The 22,321-nt window shown below is 37.7% G+C and overlaps 1 protein-coding gene across 3 annotated transcripts in view; it reads right to left on the reverse strand.

Moving 5' to 3' along the window:
- PCMTD1 (protein-L-isoaspartate (D-aspartate) O-methyltransferase domain containing 1) overlaps nt 1-826 on the reverse strand; it is a 67,926-nt gene extending 67,100 nt beyond the window's left edge. The window contains exons 1-2 of one of the 3 annotated variants that reach the window (XM_081071255.1): nt 537-807; nt 37-108 (exon numbers count right to left, since the gene is read on the reverse strand). The gene's annotated coding sequence lies outside the window, so the exon portion shown is untranslated. Of the gene's footprint in view, nt 1-36; nt 109-536 lie in introns of all 3 variants that reach the window. The other 2 variants (XM_081071252.1, XM_081071253.1) reach the window with 2 other exon arrangements.
- Between the last annotated feature and the right edge of the window lie 21,495 nt (nt 827-22,321).

Raw genomic sequence — 22,321 nt, forward strand, 5'->3', positions numbered from 1 at the left:
AAGTTAAAAAAATCTTGGATTTGCAAAATTACTCACTCATGGGTCCTCTCTAGGCTGGTGTTTAAAATACCTTAAGGACGGGCACCACACTTATAACAGTAGTAAATGCTCAAACGAAAAACAGAAAGAAAATGTTAGCGCCTACTCTAGCTTCTTAAATTCCTTCCCAGCCCCAGCCCCCAAGGCTTCCCCGAGCTTACGTAGGTTGGATTCTCCTCCTTCAAAATCAAAACAACAACAGTAAGTCACGGGGTGAATCTGAAAAGGCCCAAAAGGGCCCGCGGGTGTCTGAGGACCCAGCGTCGCCGAATCTGTGGTCCCCGAGCCGGTGAGAGCCACAGGACAGTGAGGCCCCTCTCAGCGCCTGGTCCCCGACCTCCCGGCCACTTCGAAACCAGTCCGACTCCCTCCACCCCCTACCCACCTAAATTCCCTGGCCGCCAACCTCCCGACCTCCCTCGAACCCTCGCCGTCCGCCCGAAGCAAGCAGGACACGCTAACCCGCACGACCCCGAGCCCGGGGGCAGCGGAGTTACCTGCGGTAAAGCGGTTGGTTCGGCCCGCAATAGCAATGCGCAGGGTCAGGCGACCGCAGCCACCGCGACAACAACACGGCCGCCGCCGCCGCCGCCGCCGTCGCCGGGGGAGGGGTAATGCCTGGACTACCAGCTGAGAAAGCAGGACTGTCGCGGCCTCGGGAGTAGTCGGAAACTTGGGCATGCGCGGAGAGTCGCAGACGCGAGAGCCTCTCGTTTAGGACACCAAAGTCAACAAGGCCCGGGGACGCCCCTCTCCGGCTCCGCCCCCTCTGGAATCGCTCCTCCCCCAGACCTAAACAACGCGAGGTCTTGACAGGGGTTTGGGTACAACAGTGGTTGGGAGAGTTCCCGCGAGAGCAGGACTGTAGTTTCCCCGCCTTCTCTCCCGCGTTTGGATGCTCTGAGGTTGAGTGGCCGCGAGCCAGGCGGTAAGGAAGAAGTGGGAGTTGGTGATGGGAGCTTCCCTCAGGGAGGTCATTCGACTCCTCCGTGCTCCAGGGCAGGGCCTCTCGATGTGAGAGCATTTTCGAGGGTGATTCCCCTCAGGGTAATTCTACTGAGGCTTTTGTGGAGCGTGCTCCCCAGTTTTTCTGAAGAGCGAAGGATTTTTCTGAAGATTGTGTCTTGGGTTTCTCCGTCTCCAATTAACGCTTCGGACTCCGGAGCCCTCGCGTTTCCCTAGGTGGCCTCTGCTTATTCGACGCCTTCCTGAGTATTTTCCCATAAAGCCCGCTTTCTCGGCCTGCCTCGGGACTTGGGCTTGTTAGTCCCATGTCTAACTTGTGTTTCACATTCAACAAATTGAGACCGGTGAAGGTGGTGTGCTAAGCAGGTTTTTCTTGGCTTGCTTAAACATCCCATGGCCCGTTACCAGAAGGAAAGGCTTTTGAGGAACAGGAATAGAAAGTTAAGAAGAGAGGAGACTTAAGGTCAAGAGAGCTGGGAAAATGCTGCCCCATGAACCTACTCAGTAAACAAGCTATTCATAATTTTAAGAGTGAGTTTTAGTATGCATAAAAGGCAGTATGTCTTCTTGTAAGTACTGTAGTTTTTGTGCAGTGTTCTTTCCTATTCACTAATCAATCTTTGTGTGTGTGTGCCTCTCCAGCCTACTAGTAGGCTTGCATTACTTGAATTCTATTCGGTTTTGATTTTCAGCTGTGTTAGCAAAGATTGTAGATTACAACATCCTTAATGCCCAGGTTACTGTTTGCCACCATAGTTTATATGTGTGCAGAAGTGTTTAACTAATGAAGTGTTTAACTAATAATTAACTAATGAAAGAAGTGCGTGCAAGCAAGGTCAAACCAGATATCACAAAATAACTTGCCAAAAGGAACCAAATTGCTGCTAAGGTGTTGTGCCATTCAACTCAACTTTATTTGGGCTTAAAATTTAATAAATGCATATCCATTGGACATTTAATTCCTAACTGCAAAATCTCAACTCATCTGTCTTCTGGATTAGAGCCTCTGGTCACTGATTCTTTGGCTTTTTGCCTGCTCCCAGGGCACTCCTAACTGTGATGGAGTTATTTAACAGTCTTGGAGGATTAGCTTTCTGCTATTCCAAGCAGAAATTTTAGCTCATGAAAATATGTAAGCAAAATAAGTAGAAATGGTTAAATGAGGAAAATAGCTAAAATTATTAAACAACTGCTACAGCCTTCCTCCTTGTTCTCTCATCGTTTTTAAAGTATCCATTATGCTATAGGAATTTTTCGGAGTTCTAAGCCTTTTTTTCCTGTTCTACTGCTTTAAAGTTGACTACAGATAATTTTTTTAAGACTTTATTGGGGAAAGGGAACAGGACTTCATTGGAGAACAGTGTATACTTCCGGAACTTTTCCAAGTTAAGTTGTCCCTTCAGTCTTAGTTGTGGAGGGCACAGCTCATCTCCATGTCCAGTTGCCAGTCGTTAGTTGCAGGGGGTGCAGCCCATCATCCCTTGGGGAGTCGAACCGGCAACCTTGTGGTTGAGAGCGTGTGCTCCAACTGAGCCATCTGGCACTGGCCCATATGGGAATTGGACTGGCAGCCTTCGGCGTTAGGAGCACAGAGCTCCAACTGCCTGAGCCACCGGGCCGGCCCGACTACAGATAATTTTTAATACACTATTTAATAAGTATTAATATAAAGGACCAAGAGCTACTGTTAGAGTGTTTGAACAGCAAAAGAGCCATCGACCGCGTATCTTCCTGTAATACACATACTTCATGGTGCCACCTCATCCCACCATTCATGATTATGCTTCCATTTAGCACCTTTCGTGTATAATTTACCGCTGGTGAGTGTGTGTTCCTACTAATTTGTAATACACAAAGTCTGGGCACATGCCCCTTCTATTCACTACTACTCTCCAGTGCCTAATACAATATTGGCTACAATATTGGTACTTTGCATTCGTTGAATGGATAATTTACATTTTAAATTATTCCATCATCTAGAACTATTTAGAGATTTATTTAGACTTTGATTAATTTACATTGCATAGGCAATTTTTTTCCTGCAGTTCTTGGTCCATTGTTGCAGCAAGGTTCTGGCAACAGTAAGTAACACTTGCTATAATAGCTTAATTCTTCATAGCAGGTTGCTTCAAATTTAATATTAAGCAGAAAATACCCAAGGTGAATACTTTGTGAATACAGCATACTGTGTAGGCAGATGGCCTTGTAATATGAGAAATACTCTGTTGTTTCAATGCATAAGGCATTCAAAAAATGCTGTTTTTTGTTTTTTTTTTTTTTTAAGGAAATGGCTATTTCACCAAGTGAGATTTCTTTATTACAAAATATTTGTAAAGGCAGTTTGTTCTTAACAGAGTACATATAATACTGAAACAAGGAACAAAATAAACTAGTATGTTTGAACAATAAACACAAGCCATTCAGCACAAAATAATTTATTGCTAAAACCAGAAGTTGAAGGCTCATAGGATTGTTAGTTTATTAACCTGTGATTTGAAAAAAAAAAGTGATCAGCTTTCGGCTAAATTGCCTTTTCTAACCAGTAAGGCCCTGAAATTCACAGAGCAAAAAATTACTTTTGATCATAAGAAGAATCAATTACACCTTGTACACCTGAAGCTCAAGTAAAATAATATTGAATGTCAACTATAATTAAATATATGAAGGTCTGACAATTAAGTTGGCACACTTGTTGCCATGTTGTTACTAACCTTTTTTTATATCAGAGGGATTATTCATGATGAAGTTGTACCAACTGGACAAACAGTTAACCAAGTATACTATTTGGAAGTGCTGAAAAGTCTGTGGGAAAAAGACAAAAATGACCTGAACTTTTCACCAACAATTCATGGCTCTTGCATCATGACAATGCACCAGATCACACGGCATTATCTGTGAGGGAGGTTTTATCCAGTAAACAAATAACTGTATTGGGACACCCTCCCTACTCACCTGATCCGGCCCAAAATGACTTCTTTACCCGGAGAGAAAGGAAATGTTAAAAGGAAGACATTTTGAAGACATTCAGAATATCAAGGGTAATATGATGACAGCTCTGAGGGCCATTACAGAAAAAGTTCCAAAATTGCTTTGAAGGGTGGACTAGGCGCTGGCATGGGTGCATACCTTCCCAAGAGGAGTACTTCAAAGTTCACCATAATGATATTCAGCAATGAGGTATGTAGCACTTTTTCTAGGATGAGTTTGTGAACTTGTCTGTCCTCGTGTGTGTGTGTGTTTGTGTGGTCGTGTGTGTGTGTGTGTGTGTGTGTGTGTGTGTGTGGTCATGGGATATAGGCAACGGTATTGTAACAGCTGTATACGATATCAGAGGAATAGTAGACTTGGGGGGATTGTCACTGTGAGGAGTGTAAATGTCTAACAAATGCTTATTAAAGTAAATTATATTCAGTATACAAGCTATTATCACTATCCTAAAAGTTCACGTTTCCCATAAGCATGGTACAGTTTTATGTTTTCTTCAACCTCAGAATCGGAGATCTCCATGTATTGCCCAGATTAACCTTAAATTAGTTATTTGTAAACACTTGTGTTGCATAATAGGCCTTGGTTATGATTTATAGTGCCAAGTCTGGTCTGTGAGGCCTGAAAGAATTTCCTTATATCTTTCATTTGACCCTCAATGGCTGGGAAAAAACCCAGAACTAAATCCTACTAAATATGGAACTGTTTTGGTCTGCAATTATATTTCCTTGTACTATTGTTAGTACACTGATTAAGTCTATCACATCTTTACCCTTCCAAAAACAAAAGCACAAATACTTCCTCTCTAAAAGATAATTATTTTCACTGTACTTAGTTTTCTCTGTTTGGAAAACAAAAACAACACATCAGCATTTCCTTTTTGATTTTAAGAAACAAATTAGTTTGTTGGGAAGACAGTAATGTTTCTAGAGTGGGACTAGAATTTGAAATGAAGGACAAAGCTTAAAATTGCATTCCAAAGAAATGATATCTGTATAATTTACAAATTGAGAAAGTATAAAGTAGTCTAACTTACAATCTTCCTCTATAGCCACTAAATTTTTTTCTTTTTATTACAGGATATCTCTTTGGTATTGTGTTCCTCTGTTGTCACTTCACATATTGAGAAGCATTATAGTCACAATTAAGGATCAAGAGCTCTATGGCAACCTAAAAGTATCTGTCCTCTAGAGAAAAGTGGGAAAGACTTTATTTAAACCAGTGGTTCTCAAAATGTTGTCTGGGACCAGACATATCACACTGTAAAGGAACTTATTAGAAGTGCAAATTCGTGTGACCCCACCACAAATGAGCAAATGCTTGGGTTGACTGATGAATGCAAATGTTTGAGAACCATTGGTTCAAACCATGAAATACAATTTTTCAGTACATACATTTTTCGCCCTAAAATATATAAAATGTTTAATATGAAATTGGGTGGAAAATAGGCTTTCTTTGGGAAAAATACTCCATTGTCTATAATATCATCTCCTATGTAAGGAAATTGTACTGATTGTTCATGGACCTACTGCAATATTTATTCCTTTATGAAACTTTCTCAATCCTGTGATCCACAAAATGATGATGTTTTGTTGCTGTCGTTGTTCACATTCAAAGATGCTATTCATGATTGTGAATGGGACCAAAAAGACTGCTCAAGCTTTAAATCATTTCCACATGGTAACATTTTCTAGAATTGTGCACCACTGCTGTTTTAGTGGGCCTTAACCTTTAGTAACTGTTCTTTATTTCTTCCCCTCTGAAACTACCCAGCCAACATACCAAATTGATCAGTAGACTGTAGTAGTTTGTCAGCATTTTAAAGCTATTTTATATTTTCTTAAGCTTCCTAATATGTTAAAAAAAAATACTATGGCAAAGTTTATGTAAAAATATTTATTGTAATCTTAAAGAAAAAAAACCACCGATGTAGAACATCAAAGAATTCAACTCTTATGAGCTGAATGTAAATGCACATAGCTTGCTGTGTCTTACCACCTCCCTCCAACAAAAGTATTCACAGCAAAATAGTGTAAAGCAGAAAAGTTTTTAGCTTCTCTCTAAGTAATCTAAGTTGAAACCTCTAAGTTGAAATCTAAGTAATAGGGGATTGTGTGGAATTAAAACTAAAATTATACCTTCCCAAAATCATTTACATTGTTCTTTAAGTGGATACTTCCAAAGTTCCTACCCTATTTAATGTCAAAAACAAAACCTATTGTACTGAGTATATTCAATTTAAAAATGAATTTTAATTAAAAATTTAATCTCTAGTAATTTTAAACAATAATATGTGTACATATGTGTTATATTATTTTTATATATTGGTCCCTCTTATTTTATCTGACAATATATAAAAATATCAGACATTTAAACAACTGACTGTTTTAGGCCTCATTTCTCATTTTTTTAGGATTTACTTAAAGTAGCTTATCAGATAATGGACTGCTGATTACACATCACCTCTTTTCTGTTGACTAAGGAGAAGTCATTATACTCAGAGAAAGCTATACAGATAGTCTCTTTTATCACCTAAGTTGAAGTCTCAAGGGTACTTGTTGCATTTGCCTAACACTATAATTGTATACTATTATAATATTAACTTGACCAAATAGTATTTAAAGTGATGTATAATATCCATTGTATTAATAAGTAAATTGATATTCAGTGAAAATAAGAATAAGAAAGGACAACTGCCAATCGTGTTAAAGAGAAAATTTTATTTATAAAATTATTTGAGAGATTAGGTTGTCAAACATGCTGTATTTATGTTTACATGTTTTTATGTCAAGAGTCTAAGAAGTTGATGAATTAGATAATTTATAGCTATATACATTTAAATAGATGAAATAATGGGGCAGCAGGATGGCTCAGTTGGTTGGAGCGGAGCGTGTACTCTCAACTACAAGGTTGCCAGTTTGACTCCCGCAATAGATGGTGGTCTGCGCCCTCTGCAACTAAGATTGAACAACGGCAACTAGACTTGGAGCTAAGCTGCGCCCTCCACAACTAAGATTGAAAAGACAACAACTTGACTTGGAAATGATGGGTCCAAAAAACACACTGTTCCCCAATAAAGTCTTAGAAATACACACCATTCCCCAATAAAGTCCTGTTCCACTTCCCCAATAAAATCTTAAAAAGATAGATGAAATAATTTGGAAGTGATGACACAAGAACTTTAATTGTTTCATCTTGGACAATTGACATACGAGGTGTAACCAAACAACATGGTGAATGTTTAAATTTAAAAAATTATTAGAATAAAAGACACATTGCCATTAACCCCTCAAGATACTCCCTCTCACTTCGAATACACTTATCCCATCGTTTTTGCCACTTTCTGAAGACAAGCACTAGTCGATTAATTCACTATTCATTCAACAACTATTAGATTGTAAGATATGCTGGGCATAGGAGGACATACAGCAGGTAATAAATCAGAGAAGGCCTTCTTGGAGCCTCCCTATATTTTAGTGCAGCATATGTAGGAGGCCTGACAGTTGAGTTCACGAACTTGTTGCACCAATGTTGCTAACCTTTTTTGATATCAGAGGGATTATTCACTATGAATTTATACCAACTTGACAAACAGTTAACCAAGTTTACTATTCGGAAGTGCTGAAATTTCTGTGCGAAAAAGTTAGACAAAAACGACCTGAACTGTTTGCTAACAATTCATGGTTCTTGCATCACAACAATGCACCAGCTCACTGGGCACTGTCTGTGAGGGAGTTTTTAAGCCAGTAAATAAATAACTGTATTGGAACACCCTCCCTACTGACCTGATCTGGCCTTCAATGACTTCTTTCTTTACCCAAAGATAAAGGAAATATTGAAAAGAAGACATTTCGATGACATTCAGGACATCAAGTGTAATATGACAGCTCTGATAGCGATTCCAGAAAAAGAGTTCCAAAATTGCTTTGAAGGGTGTCTTAGGCACTGGTGTCAGTGCATAGCATCCCAAGGGGAGTACTTTGAAGGTGACCGTAGTGATATTCAGCAATGAAGAATGTGGCACTTTTTCTAGGATGAGTTCGCGAACTCCTAAAACAAGATGAAGTTATGGAATACTAATATAGAGAATTTCAGAACTAAATATTGAGTATTAACTGTATTTAGCAATTATGTTAGATTTAGTATTGATAGGATACTGGAAAGTGTTTCAATTAAAAAAAAACAAAATTATCAACAAAAGGAATTTCTTTTATGAAAATAAGCATTTCTAATTTGTTGTCTGCAGGAAATAGTGACTTTTAAATTAAAATTAATATTTTAACCTATATAGATGCTTTTCCTTCATTAAAAATTCTGCTTGTAAACTAGATGCATTTAAACTATAGATAATATTTTTAGACATGCATATGTAACTAATTTTAAATTAATAATTTTTAAAGACTATTAAAAATTCACTGAACGTTTCCTAAAAGCTATGATAAATGTTGAAAATATATAGCAATATGTGTCATAGTTGCTTTCTTAATAAACTTGTGTTCAAATAATACAAAGAAGGTGACCCATGACATAATAAAAAGGGTACAAATAAGATGCAATTGCTTCATAGAAATGCTACATGGCAGAAATCAAATTTGAATCAGGATCTGAAATTTAGAATGTTTGCATTACAAAGATGATGAGAATGGTCATTTTAGGATAGGGAATAGCATAAGAAGTAACGTTGAAATAGTAATTCATGGTGCGTTTTCGAAGAGCAGAGATTAATCTCATTTGTGTAGAACATACATAGAACACAAAAAAAAGCATGAATAGGAGCTAAGTCTAGAAAGGTAAACTGGGACCAGATTTTGGTGGTCATTAGATGGCATGCAGCAGGCAAAAAGGAGCCATGTTCATTTTCACACGTTTTACATGGAAGTGTAATTGACTATAGTGCCTTATTTAAGAACTAAAAATTATACTATACATAACTGTTGCTATGAGAGCAAACCATTTGAAAGTTTACCTCAGTGATTCATAGTATTAATGAAGTTACTGTGTGTGTGTGTGTGTGTGTGTGTGTGTGTGTGTGTGTGTGCGTTTAAACTATGGCATTTGAATTCTGAAATGAAGGTGATAAATTTCGTGGTCAATAAGCCTGTCTTTATCAGATACTGAACCACAGTAATGAGTACAAGCACTGAAGTGATAACTAGTACTTACAATTTCTTCCTGCTCTAAATAGGTTGATAATCTTGAACACAGTAATCATGAGGAATTGAGTAGAACCAACTCATCTTTGCTATGTTTGAAAAATCCCACTAAATGAAAGTTTGCTAAAATAACACTAAAAATAGGGGTTGAAACAATAAATTCATTATTAGGGTAGAACATAGACTTTTAAATGAAAAATCCTAAAATAAAGCCTTAGCCTACATAATCAACACTATTCCTTTTAGTAAAAATGTTGAATAAATCAATGTGATTTAAATTTTATGTCAAGTTTTTAAGGATATTATTTACAGAGTCTGGTTCATACCAAATACTCTGGAAATATGTTCATTGTTGTCCAGTTTAAAGGTTAAGGCAGTCCAAAAAGCACAAGTGATTGGACTAGAATGCCTTCCCTGCCCCTACTGCCAGGACTAGCTGTAAATTGGTGTGTAACATGAGCCGTGTATCATGCTATCCTGTTTTTGCTAACCTCAGTTACCAGTGCCTTCACACTCCACCCTGAGGCTGTGTAGGTACCTCATTATACTGTGTTTCTCCCAAAATAAGACCTAGCTAGACAATCAGCTCTACTGCGTCTTTTGGAGCAAAAATTAATATAAGACCCGGTCTTGTTTTACTATAAGATCGGGTATAATATAATATAATATAATATAATATAATTAATATAATATAATTAATATAATATAATTAATATATAATATAACACTGGGTCTTAAATTAATTTTTGCTCCAAAAGATGCGTTAGAGCTGATTGTCCAGCTAGGTCTTATTTTCGGGGAAACACGGGAGTCACATCTGTACCTTCCCCATATGCACTGTCCTATGACCCAGTGCTTCCTCTGCTTCTCTACAATGTTACCTGTTGGACTCAGTACTCAGCTAGAGCCATGTTGGAAAGAGCATATGATATGATAAAGGAATTCACACCAAGATGCTTTGTATATAAAATCAGCTTGATTTCCCTCCAGGAGTGTTTTTAGTTAAACAATTCTTTAAAAAATGTAGAATTCTTACTAAAGAATTAAATAATGACATTTTACTAATTATAGAGAATATTTGGCTTCAGTGGTAAGCTATCACTAGATTGTTATAGGCGGGAGGACTTTTTGTTTTCTTAGCTTTCTTCAACTTCTAATTAAAAGGCTGAAAGATGAAATATATCTCTGAGATACTAGTTTATATTTTTACTCTATGCCTTTTCCGTTTCTCTTAATTTGTTTTAGCCAGTAGCCAAGTCATGTGTTCCTTGCCTTATTGAAGAGGAGAAGTTATTGGCAGGGCAGAAAGCAGACTTTGCTTGCACAACAATAACTCTGAAGCCTCCCCAGAATGGGAGTGAAACAGATGATCCTGGGTCCAATGAGCAACAAAATAAAATAAAAATCTGTTATCAAGCAGAGCCACAAGCAGGCGGCAAAACAAGGGGAATTGGATGCATGGTTTATTTAGGGAGGCTGGATTTTTAGACTTGGAGCTTTACACTTGGCCACGTTTTCTCATGCCCCAAAGATAGAATGGAATCAGTAGGATCTCCAGAATTGAAGGGTCCACACCAGCTTATATAATGGGTATTTCAGCAGTAACCACTGTGAACTGAGGCTCATGGCCAGCAGAATCTCCTAAATGATCTGACCTTATGTAAGAACCCAGAATTTTTAAAATCATCCTGGCGATAAGAGACCTGAGAGTACAATTCAAGATGAACTTTCTCATTCGTTCCATAGAATATGAGCTCAAAATTAATTTGACTAGAAAAAAACTTGACTATATTGACTTATGATCTAAAACTGTACAATCTGTTGTGGTTTCAACTCCATTCCAATATACCACTAGCAAATATTGGAAAGCTGTCTGATGGTCAGATGTTCTCAACACCTCTATCTTTACTTACTAAAAACTTAAGGTGACCATACATCCTGGTTTACTCAGGAAAGTCCCAGTTTATGAATGTTCTTTTGTCATTATTAATAGTGTACCTGTTTGCTCTCAAAATTGTCCAGATTTGGATGATAAATTATATGGCTTCCCAATACATAACTCATTCAACTGTATCTATCTGCATAGGCTAGATTATGTTGTTCTAACAAGTAACACACAATTACAATGGCTTAGCACAATAAAAGTTTATCAGTGACATTCTAGGTAGCTGTCTTCTATGGTTTAGCTCAGCATTCCAGCACCATCACACCATATTAGCTTGTGCATTCTACATTTGTACAACAGGAAAAGAGAGCTCTTGGAGTGTCTTATGTCTGCAAATAATCTAGCCTGGAAGTGACAAATATCATTTCTGCCCATAACTTGTTGGCCAGAACTATTCATATGGCTGTCTACCTGCAGAAGGCTGCATAATTTTCCCAATTTCTGAAAAGAACAGAATGTGAGCATGAAAAGTCTCACCATGAGATATTCAAACAAGAAGCCAAGTACCAAGGAGCCTATTTATTGTTGGTATTGTTAAGCTGAAAAAATATACTCCCACATGGGCAGGTAAGTTTCTTTGCCACTACCTTCATGCTTAGTCACAATCTTAGTAACAATGACTCTCTGGACCTTAGTCCCAGTTCTTCTAGTCAAGATAAGATGGTCTAAAGTTTTGTGACTAAACAAGAGAATCAATAGCAGAAAACAAAACAACACCCAAAATATGATTTGAGCTCCTTTTAGTTTGGTAACATTAACAATAAAAATAAAAGTCATAAAACAGAAATACACACTTCATAAATATATGTGGTTTGGAAAATCCCCCAGCTTAAATAGTTGTCAGGAGTAAAAACCATAAGCTAACTCATGCGCATGCATTAATGGTCTGTTAGCAAATCTGTTGTGAAAATCAACCATTTCTTTTGACTCTAGAGAGATTTTATGTTTCAGTAGAAAAGTATAGCATACCCTTTTGAGTAATCAGATTCTAGTCATTCATTGTTTTGGAGCTATTTTTCACCTCTGTATAACTTACCTGGTTTTGTTACCTACCTGTAAAAGAGACTGGAACCTGCTGTTTTGCCCAGTTTGCCAGTCTTTACCAAATTTTCATTTCTTCATATTGGTTCATATTGTTTTTCTCCTCTCAATGTGATCTTGAAAGCCTCGCCAAAGGTTTGATGGCTGTTGCCTGATGATGCCAGAAAATCACTACCTCAGTCCAGCTATGACTAGGACAATGAAAATATTGCTCACTCCAGAAACAATTAGTGTACTACTTAAGAAAAAAATGTTTAAATTGGTGCTTCTTTCTTATAATCTGCCATTTTCTCAAAATAATGCCATGTTTTCATTTTGCTTTATTACAAATTTTTGTTGTCATTTTTCTTTTGCAGACTACTTTGTTTTCTTTATTAGTAAGAAAAAAAATATTTCTTTTTAAATATATATTCCATTATCTTTAAGATTATTAATAATTCTGTTATTCAAATACATTTCAATTTTCAATTTTCAACTTTTTATGTTGTAATAATTAGAGATTCAAACTAAATTGCAAAGGTAGTACAGACAATTCCAGTGCACCTTTACCTAGTTTAATATCTTACATATTTATAATACAATACCAAAACCAGGAACTTGACATTGGTGTAATATGCATGTATAACTTTTCTACTTGATTGTGTCTACTGTTGAAGCTCTCTATTGCAGTTTTCATGTCATACATTGTACTGTTCAGCTCTAGAATTTCTGTTTGGTTCTTTTTTATGATTTCTATCTCTTTGTTGAATTTTTGGCTTTGTTCATGTATTGTTTTACTGATTTAATTATTTACCTATGTTCTCTTGTAGATTCCTTAGAATAATAATTTTGTATTTTTGTCAGGTTAATTTGTAGATCTCCATTTCTGTAGAGGTGGTTACTGAAAATTTATTGTATTCCTTTGGTGGTGTCATGTTTCTTTGATTTTTTGTATGCCTGTTCATTATAACTTTGTGTTGATGTCTGCACATTTGAAGGAACAGTCACCTCTTCAAGACTTTACTATTGGACTGGCTTTTGTGGGGAAAGATCTCAGCTGCCGTGGGTGTATGGTTACCTGCTGGGTAGGGTACACAGCAGTGACAGGTCCCGCACCAGTTCAGGGATGTACCAGTTCTTGGAGGCCATGGGCATGCTTCTTCTGGAGGGTACATGGTTGCACCAGTTGTGGGGGAGCACAATAGCACTGTGGCTGGGGTGTGTGTGTGTGTTCAGTGGCTCCAGCCCTGGCAAGAGGGCCTCAGGAGTAGCTCTAGCTGGGCAGAGGCAGCAGGTGCAGAGATGGCTCTGGCTGGGGAAGGTGCATCATAGCCATGTGATCTTTGGGCAGCTTCATCAGCACTGGCAGAGACTAAGGGAGTCCTCAGTGGCAAAGGCTACAAGGTAAGGGCTGCTGGGTCCTCCTGCTCTACTTTTCCCCCATAGGGGAAGTTCCAGCTAAGGGAATCATTTCCAATGCCATGCTGTGCCAATCTTGGGGATGAGGCTGACACAGGTAAAAGGCTTTCTACACTATTCTATGTGGCCATCCTTAGTTTTTATGCTCCCCTGAGTTGCTGCAGATTTTTAATTGTGCTCTGGATCTTTCCCAGAGCTGTTATCTTCCATGAGTACTTGTTCAATCATTGTTTTTGTGGGGGGAAGAGGGCTGGGACCAACTAGTCTACAATCTTGCTGACATCACTTCTGTATGTATAACTCTATGTAATTTTATTACATGTGTATATTTCTGTAACCACTATTGAATTCAAGACATAGAACTATTTTGTCATCACAAATGCCTTCTATGTACTACCCCTTTATAATCACACCCAACCCTCCCCTTCTATCCCTAACCCTGACAACCTGCCTTCCATGTCTATAATTTTGTCATGCAAAGAAAGTTACAGAAATGAAATCATACAGTATGTGACATTTTGAGATTAGCGTTTTTCAGTCAGAATGATATCTTTGATCTCCACCCAAGTGGTTGCATGTATCAATAATTTGCCCCTTCTTCCATGGTGTATGTGTGTGTGTGTGTGTGTGTATGTATATATATATATATATATATATATATATATATATATATATAAAACACAGTTAATTGAACCATTCATCTATTGAAGGACACTTTAGCTATTTTCAGTTTGGGGCTGCTTACAAATAAAACTGCTATGAACAATTGTGTACCGTTTTTTTTTGTAGACACAAGCTTTCATTTCTTTGGGCTAAATATCCAGAAGTGCAATTGCTGGGTCATATGATAAGTGTATGTTTAGCTTTTGTTTTTTGTTTGTTTTTTATGAGTATGCCAAGCTATTTTCCAGTGTGTACCATTTGACATTCTCACCAGTGAATAATAGAACTAGGTTTTCCACATCCTCCCCAGTCTTTAGTCACTATCTTTTTATTTTAGCTGTTCTATTTTAGCTGTTCTAATTGTAGTGACATTGAACATTTTTTATGTGCTTACTTATCATTGGTATAGCCTCTTTAGTGAAATGTCTCTTTAAGCCTTCTTATCATTTTCTAATTGATTTTTTTATATTTTTAATGTTGTTTTGAAAATTCTTGACATTCTAGATATGAATCCTTTGTCAAGTTTATTGTTTGCAAATATTTTCTCCCAGTCTATCACTTGTCTTTTTCTGTTTTAACAAGGTCTTGCACAGAGCAAAAGTTTTTAATTTTGATGCAGTCCAATATATCGATTTTGGCTTTTATAAGTAAATGTTTGGTGATCATGCTTAAGAGCTCTTCACCAAACCACAGTTGGGGTTTTTATTTATTTTAATTTAGGAGCTAACTGGTCTGTTAGGGACCCCTCCCCCTCTAGGCATCTAACATTACTTGGTCCCTTGGCTTTCCAGGGCTACAATGTGTAGAGAGGTCAGAGATTTTCTCTTATGTTTATCCTCTAAAAGTTTATAGTTTTATATTTTATATTTAAATCTATGATACATTTTGAGTTAATGCTTTGCATTAGGTATGAAATTTAGGTTGAGGTTCATTTATTTCTTGTAATATTCAATTGCTTCAGCAATATTTATTGAAAAGACTATCCTCTCTCCATTAAATTGTTTTTGCACCTTCATCAAAAATCAGTTGGTAGTATGTGTATGGACCTATTTCTGAGTTCTCTATTCTGATTTATGACTTTATCCTTCTGCCAATGCCACATAGTCCTTATTGTTCTAGCTGTATAATAAGTTTTGAAGTGAGTGATTCTGCCTACTTTTTTCTTCTTCAAAATTCTTTTTGCTGCTCTAATTCTTTAGCCTTTTCATATGAATTTCAGAATAATCTGAAATTGTATCTACAAAATTATATCTAAATTGTATCTAAATTTATATATCTATATCTATAGATATAGATATCTATATTATAGCTATGTTATATCTATATTATAATATAATATATTATATATATTATAATATATAATATATTATAGATATATATTATAATATATCTATAATATATCTATTATAATAGATATAATATTTCTGTAGATACAATTTAGATATAATTTATAGATACATAAATATATTAATATATTATATATAATTATATATTAATATATATTATATATTTATGTATCTATAATTTATATCTAAATTATATCTAAATTGTATCTACAAAAATATACTCGGATTTTGGTAGGACTTATGATAACCCTGTATCTCAAAATTTGGGGAAAAATGGCATAATGTGTTGAATTTTCCCATTCACGAACCCAGAATATCTCTCAACTTATAATACCGATTCTTTTATTAGTATTTAGTGGTTTTCAGCATACAAATCCAGTACATATTTTGTTAAATTTACAGCTAAGTATTTATTTTACTTTTTTTTGAGTGATTGTAAATGATATTGAATTTTTAATTTTGATTTCCACATATTTGTTGCTAATATATAAAATACAATTGATGTTTGTATGTTGACCTGGTGTCCTGAGACCTTGCTGAACTCAATTATTAGTTTTAGGAGTTTTATGTGTGTGAGTAAATTTGGGGGGATTTCTATATAGACTGTCATGCCATCTGCAAATAGGGACAGTATATTTCTTCCCTTCCAATTTGTATGCCTTTATTTCCCTGCTTCAGTTCCTCCCTATTTTTTATTAATTTTATTTCTATGAAATTAGTATGGTTGCAAGGGTCAGGGATGATGACTGTTCTTAGCTGCTTCTTGCTGAGAGTGGGTGTCATTCCTGCGTTTGGGCACTGGAGTTTCTTGCTAATCTATCGTAGCAGGGAGGGAGCTATTTAGGGCATATCTAGCAATTGGAGAGGCTATTGCCCCTATTATATTAGAAAAAATTTACAAAGATATTAGTTTCCTATTGTCCCTAGAGGAGCCTGGGGAAGAGGAGAGCCAAAAGGACTAAAATTATGGTGATGAAAGAAACAGCATTTAATGGGCATCCTAAATAGGGTACAAGTAAAGAGGAAAATTAGATCCAAAATAGGCCCAAGAGAAAGACAATAATGAGCAGCTCCAGCAGTCATCAGTACTTATCAGTCTTGGGAGATTGACTTGTTTGTCTGAAGAGGATCTTAAGGTCTTCAATTGGCTCATAGAAACCAGAGTGACAGTCTTCCTTGCTGGGGAGTCCTGTGGAAACTTAAATGAAACAGGTTTGATTTGAGGTAAGTGGACCTAGCCAATGACTCTCTGAAGCCCAATAATAGTTGGGGTTTTTATTTATTTTAATTTAGGAGCTAACTGGTCCGTTAGGGACCCCTCCCCCTCTAGGCATCTAACATTACTTGGTCCCTTGGCTTTCCAGGGCTACAATGTGTAGAGAGGTCAGCCTGGGGGAAGTACCAGTTCCCCATATATCCTAAGTGCCTGTTGAACTTCTCCCAAGTTAATAATATAGGAAATAACAGAATTGAGGTCAGAGTATACAAGCAAATCAGAAGTAAGAAGAGGCCTCCCATGGAGCATTTCATAAGGGCTAGGTTTAAGGGCCCTTTTGGGAATAGCGTGACAACAAAGTGGAGTAATAGGCAACAACTAGAGCCAGAGCTTAGAGGTCTCTGACAAAAGTTTTCCAGAGTCCTTTTTAAAGTCTGATTTGCTTGTTTTACATTTCCTCTAAGGTATAGGCCAATGGTAAGAAGCAGGCTGAGTATGAGCCCAAATCTAGGGGCTCTGTTTCTTATCACAACTGAGCAGGTTTCAGAGGAAATAGGTCCAGACTGAGCACTCAAGACAATAAATGGCTCCCATATCAACTAGGAAATGAATAGGCTTACCTGCCACGTCAAGGGTCTCCTGCAGTTCCTCCCCTGTAATGAGAATGGCCGTTTTCTTCTTGGGAGCTGCTGAGAACCTCAGGCTCATCAGTCGATCATAGACATTTGTGGGGAAGGAGTTGGCTCCTGCTTCCTTCAGAACACGGGACAATCCCTCCTCCAGTGCCCTTTTAGTTTGCACGGGGACACCGCTCTTTTGGAAGATTAGGACACTCCTTACTGCAGTGATTTGGGCTTCCACATCCAAAGCGGACTCCTTTACCTGGTGTTCCTCTTCTGGGGTGGTTGGGGTGGCTCTGAGGTGGCTTTGGTCTTGGTTTGTCTATAACTGTGGCCAAAAGTCTGGCCTGTCTCTGGCCTCGTTTCCAGTCTCACTGTTTCTTTCCTCTTTTTCCCTGTCTCATTTGTTAAAGACATTTAAATTAATTCCCTGGCATTCTCTAGGATCTGAGCTTTCTTATCAAGATGTAAGGTAAGTCAGAATTATTATAGTATCCTGCTAGGTTAGGGAAAACATCAGACCAAGCTTCCTTACACTGGCCTATATCTGACACCAAGGAAGGCACATGAACTCTAGCAGTCCCCAAGATACAGAAGTTTACATAATTATTAGCAAAACTTAGTTCTTAGATTTAGTTTTCTTGAGTTTCTAATTAAGATAATGTAAAACATAGAAATTACACTGATGACACATATAATCTTTGCTTTTTAGGCAGAAAACTTTTTCATAATATTAGTAGTAGACCAATAATCTAACAACCTTTGGCCTATTTAGCAGCGAGAGAAAACTTTAATTTTGTACCAGCTTACTTTTGATATTCAAACTTAATTAATTGTATTCAACATAACCATATATAAAATTCTCTCAAGATTTTTCTTCACAAACCTACAACTTCCTCTGTCTCCCTTAGTTTGTCCCTTGTCACTCATTCAGAAATAACCATCCTTAGAACAAACTTTTTAATTCCTGTAAAATGTATTTCTATACCTTATACCTTTCCTGAGAATATACATCATTTCTTTTTCACATTAATAAGAATCCATAACCTTTAAAACCTTAATTTTCACTGATAACTAAAAACAAGCCATTAGCATTTCCATTGGCAAATCCAGGAACATGTTTTGCAACCTTCAAAAGCATAGGCTTTTGTAATAAAATACAAGATATGTTTGTTAACAGATCTTTATCTTTTAATGTACCTGTGACAAGAAGCTAGAAATAGATGAACTCAGACCTATCTAATAATTAATATTTCAGCATTTCATATTTTGAAATACCTAGATATTCAATAATTTTTATCATTTAACATAATTTAGCAAAACTAAAATCTTAAGTTACCAACAGATGCTGGGAAACTATGTCCAGGCATCCATATCATATAATTATTACTGAAAAGTTTTATCTAAAACCTCATTTTAATTACTTCTTATTAGTTCTTAACTCTATGATATTTTAAAGTTAATTATTACCCAAGCTATTTTCTTGACAGATTTTGTAACAGAGATAACATGAATTTATTTTTGCAAAATCAGGTAAAACAAAAGATACCTATTTTATCCGATGGGCATGCGTCCTGTTTGGGAGACCACCTCAGGGATGCTGTGGATACCTGATCATGGCATTGGACACCAGAGGCTGGACATTAATGAATGCCAACTATAATTTTATATATATAATGTGATGGTTCGGTGTGGGGTCGGAGGGATGGTGGATGGGGGGAGGGGGGTTCACAGTGTGAGGGATATGGATGATGAACGTCTAAGTATTACCTTGTTTTGTACACCTGAAACTAATAAATAAATAAATTTATGAAAAAAAAAAAGATACCTATTTAGTGTTAATAACCTTAAAAGAAAAGTCTATTTAACCAAAAGTTAAACCAGCCTTATCATCAAATATTTTTGTAGATCATGTGATCCTGAAAAATACTTGGGTCAGTTTTTATTATTTCTAATTTATATAAATGTTTAATCTCTTTTAGTTAAGCCAATCAAATATTATAATCTAGTAATACCATCCGGAGACAAAGACATTAAATTACATATAAAACATAAACAAACACAGATATCAGAGATCGTATATATAAACAGAACTACCAACAATTGCAGAGAGAACAGTTCCAAATAGGCTGAAAAAAGGTGGGGGTCTGGCTTGAGAGACTAAGACTAGCTACTTGTTTTTTAAAAATGTCTTTGTTTTCTTCAGTTACCTCAGCCTCAGGCAATAGTGGCTGTTGTTTACACTTCAGGTTATCTGCGAAATCTTGAAAGTTAGTGAGAGTAGGAAAAATTTTTCAAGACTTTTACTTTTGCAAAGTTTCTGAATATAGAGTTGGTGTTCAATTATATGTAGGTTAGGAGACAAGTGGATTCCCCTTTTCTCTGAACCATCAATTTAGTTCCCTTCTTTTTAGAATCTATTATAAAGGCTATGCATAAGAAATTTCATCCTATTTCCCAGACCTCTAATAGAACACAATTCCACTTGCAAAATAGTATAATAATTCAATGAACTATTAGGCGACCAGCACTCTCTAGAATCTAATATATACATTGGCCAAGCAGTACTGTAATAGAACATTAATTTTTGTTGGTCAACAGCTCTTAGCTGTAGTTTTGTCAGTGGCCTAATATTTTTCCCCCCTTCTTCCGCCTCCCCTCACCCCACTCCGGTTCAAGTCGTTGTTTCTCAGTCTAGTTGTGTAAGACACAACTCCCTGGCTCAGGCTGGTATTATGAGCCTTGTGCTTCCCCTGGCTGAGGCAGTCGGTCACAGGTCGTTGGTCTGCTGCTCATGGCAGCTCTCGCCGGCTGCAGCTGCTCACGATGGCTGCCTGCCACTCATGCTGGACACCAGCTGCTCCTGGCAGCACACAGCAGCCCTCGGCAGCCCACGGCAGCTCACACCGACCTCCAGCTGCTCACAGCAGCCCTGCTCCAGGGAGAGCCATTGTTCACAATCTTAGCTGTAGAGGAGGCAGCTCACCGGCCCATGTGGGAATCAAACCGGTGACCTCAGCATTAGGAACACAGCGCTCCAACCACCTGAGCCACAGGGCCACCCAAGTGGCCTAATATTTTGCCCAATGGGCTCCCTGCTGGGATTGAAACCTTAAATCCCATTATTGAGCTGGAAAAATGTGGGCACATTTAATAGAGATTTAAACACAGAGATCCAAGTATTCACTGGATTGGACAGACAAGACCAGAGAAACCAGATTCAGATCCTAATACCAGATACAGAAACTGGACCTAGCTAGGTGACAGATTTGGATGTGACATCGTCTTCCTCCATATACAGTCCATTGAGCATCAAACAGCATTTGGCCAGTGGGCTAAAACCAGAAACTAGATGTGGCTATAAGACCACCAGATGCCCAAAGGCCTAAACCAGGTGTGGTGGCTTTTACAGTACTGCAGATAGGCCCCATCTTCTAGGGAGCAATGTTGCCATGCACAAGCGTGCTTCCAGAACCTGAGCAAGCTTGCAACCAGAAGCCCTTATTGATGGGGTATTATGCGTTGCCTGATATTGGAGTCTGGGGATCAGTGTGACCCCCAGATGGGCCTCAAGGATGAGCCCCAGATTATAAGTGCAAAATCCTCTGGCTGTACACTCTAGGGCTATCCCACTTATCAAACCAGTAATTAGAGGCAGGAATACAGAGCAAACATTTATTCTATCCCAACTGAGCAGAAGGACAACCAAAACAGGCGGGCCCTAGTGCAACCCCCCCACCTCAGGGAACAAAGTCACTCAGCAACTGCTTCCAGAGGTCGGTTTTATGCCAAGAAATCCACCCAGTCCCAGGCAGCCCCCAAGACCCTCTGAAAGCTGAAAGATTTACTAGAGGAACCCAGAGGCTGTTCTGCTATGGAGTCACCAGAAACTGAAACCAGAGGGCAACCAAGTCCAGTGCTCATCGTGCCTGTGCTGCTCCACAGGAATTGGACTATTGAGAATAAGCGTTTATTGTCAGAACACTGGTGACCTGAGAAGGCATCAGGTTAAAGCCTTCAAAAACTGCCTTAACATTCTCAAACCGGCTTAGGGTATTTAAGGGAAAATCTGGGTGTTCCTCCAGAAGCTACTTGAGGGTTCAGGGATCTGCATGGAGCCTTCCCTGTGGCAACGTGTTTCTCCATTCATCAGCAACCTAGGAACAATGATAGGAGTAGCCTGGAAAGAATGCTAGACCATAGAGATTGTGATCAATGAGCCTAAGGGTATTAATCATAAGTTTTAGGATAATTTTCTAAAACAGGGAACTGGGACAGGGGACATTTCAAGCTCAAGCCACAGGGGGGTGATCTATTATTAAGCTACAGGTCAAGGAAAGGTGAGGCGGGGGTCCTTGCAAGGCCTCTACTACAGGGGTCCCAACTGACCCCTGTTTCGTTGCTTTAGCTGTGTCCCACAAATTTTGATATGTTTTAATTTTCATTCAGTTTACTGTATTCTTTGTTGCCCTTGAGATTTCCTTCTTAATCTGTGGACGATTTAGAAGTGTATTGTTTAATTTCTAAGTTAAGATATTTTTTTCTGTTATCTTTCTGTTATTGATTTCTAGTTTGATTTCATTGTACTCAAAGACCATACTCTGTTTGACTTCTTTTAAATTTGTATAATCCTTCCTGAGGCAAAATTCCTGTAAGTCTGTAGACCTGTGAAGTTAGATAACAAGTTATCTGCTCCCAAAATATAATGGTGAGACAGGAATAGGATACCACTTACTGACATTCCCATTCAAAATGGGAGAAGTAGAATGAAGAAAGGATTTATTAATCATAAGCAATTTAGAAATCCAACTGGGCAAAATAAACTCTATTAGGTTTCAGCACCTGGGAATAATAATCTGTGCTCACTGATTCACCTTCTGAATCCCCAAATTTGTCCTCTGGACTTGCAGTTCTGCCCCCTGGGTGCCTGGCTCCATACCTCGAGTCAT

Source organism: Rhinolophus hipposideros (genome assembly GCF_964194185.1).
Source record: "Rhinolophus hipposideros genome assembly, chromosome: 13".
In the NCBI taxonomy this organism is placed as follows: Eukaryota; Metazoa; Chordata; class Mammalia; order Chiroptera; family Rhinolophidae; genus Rhinolophus; species Rhinolophus hipposideros.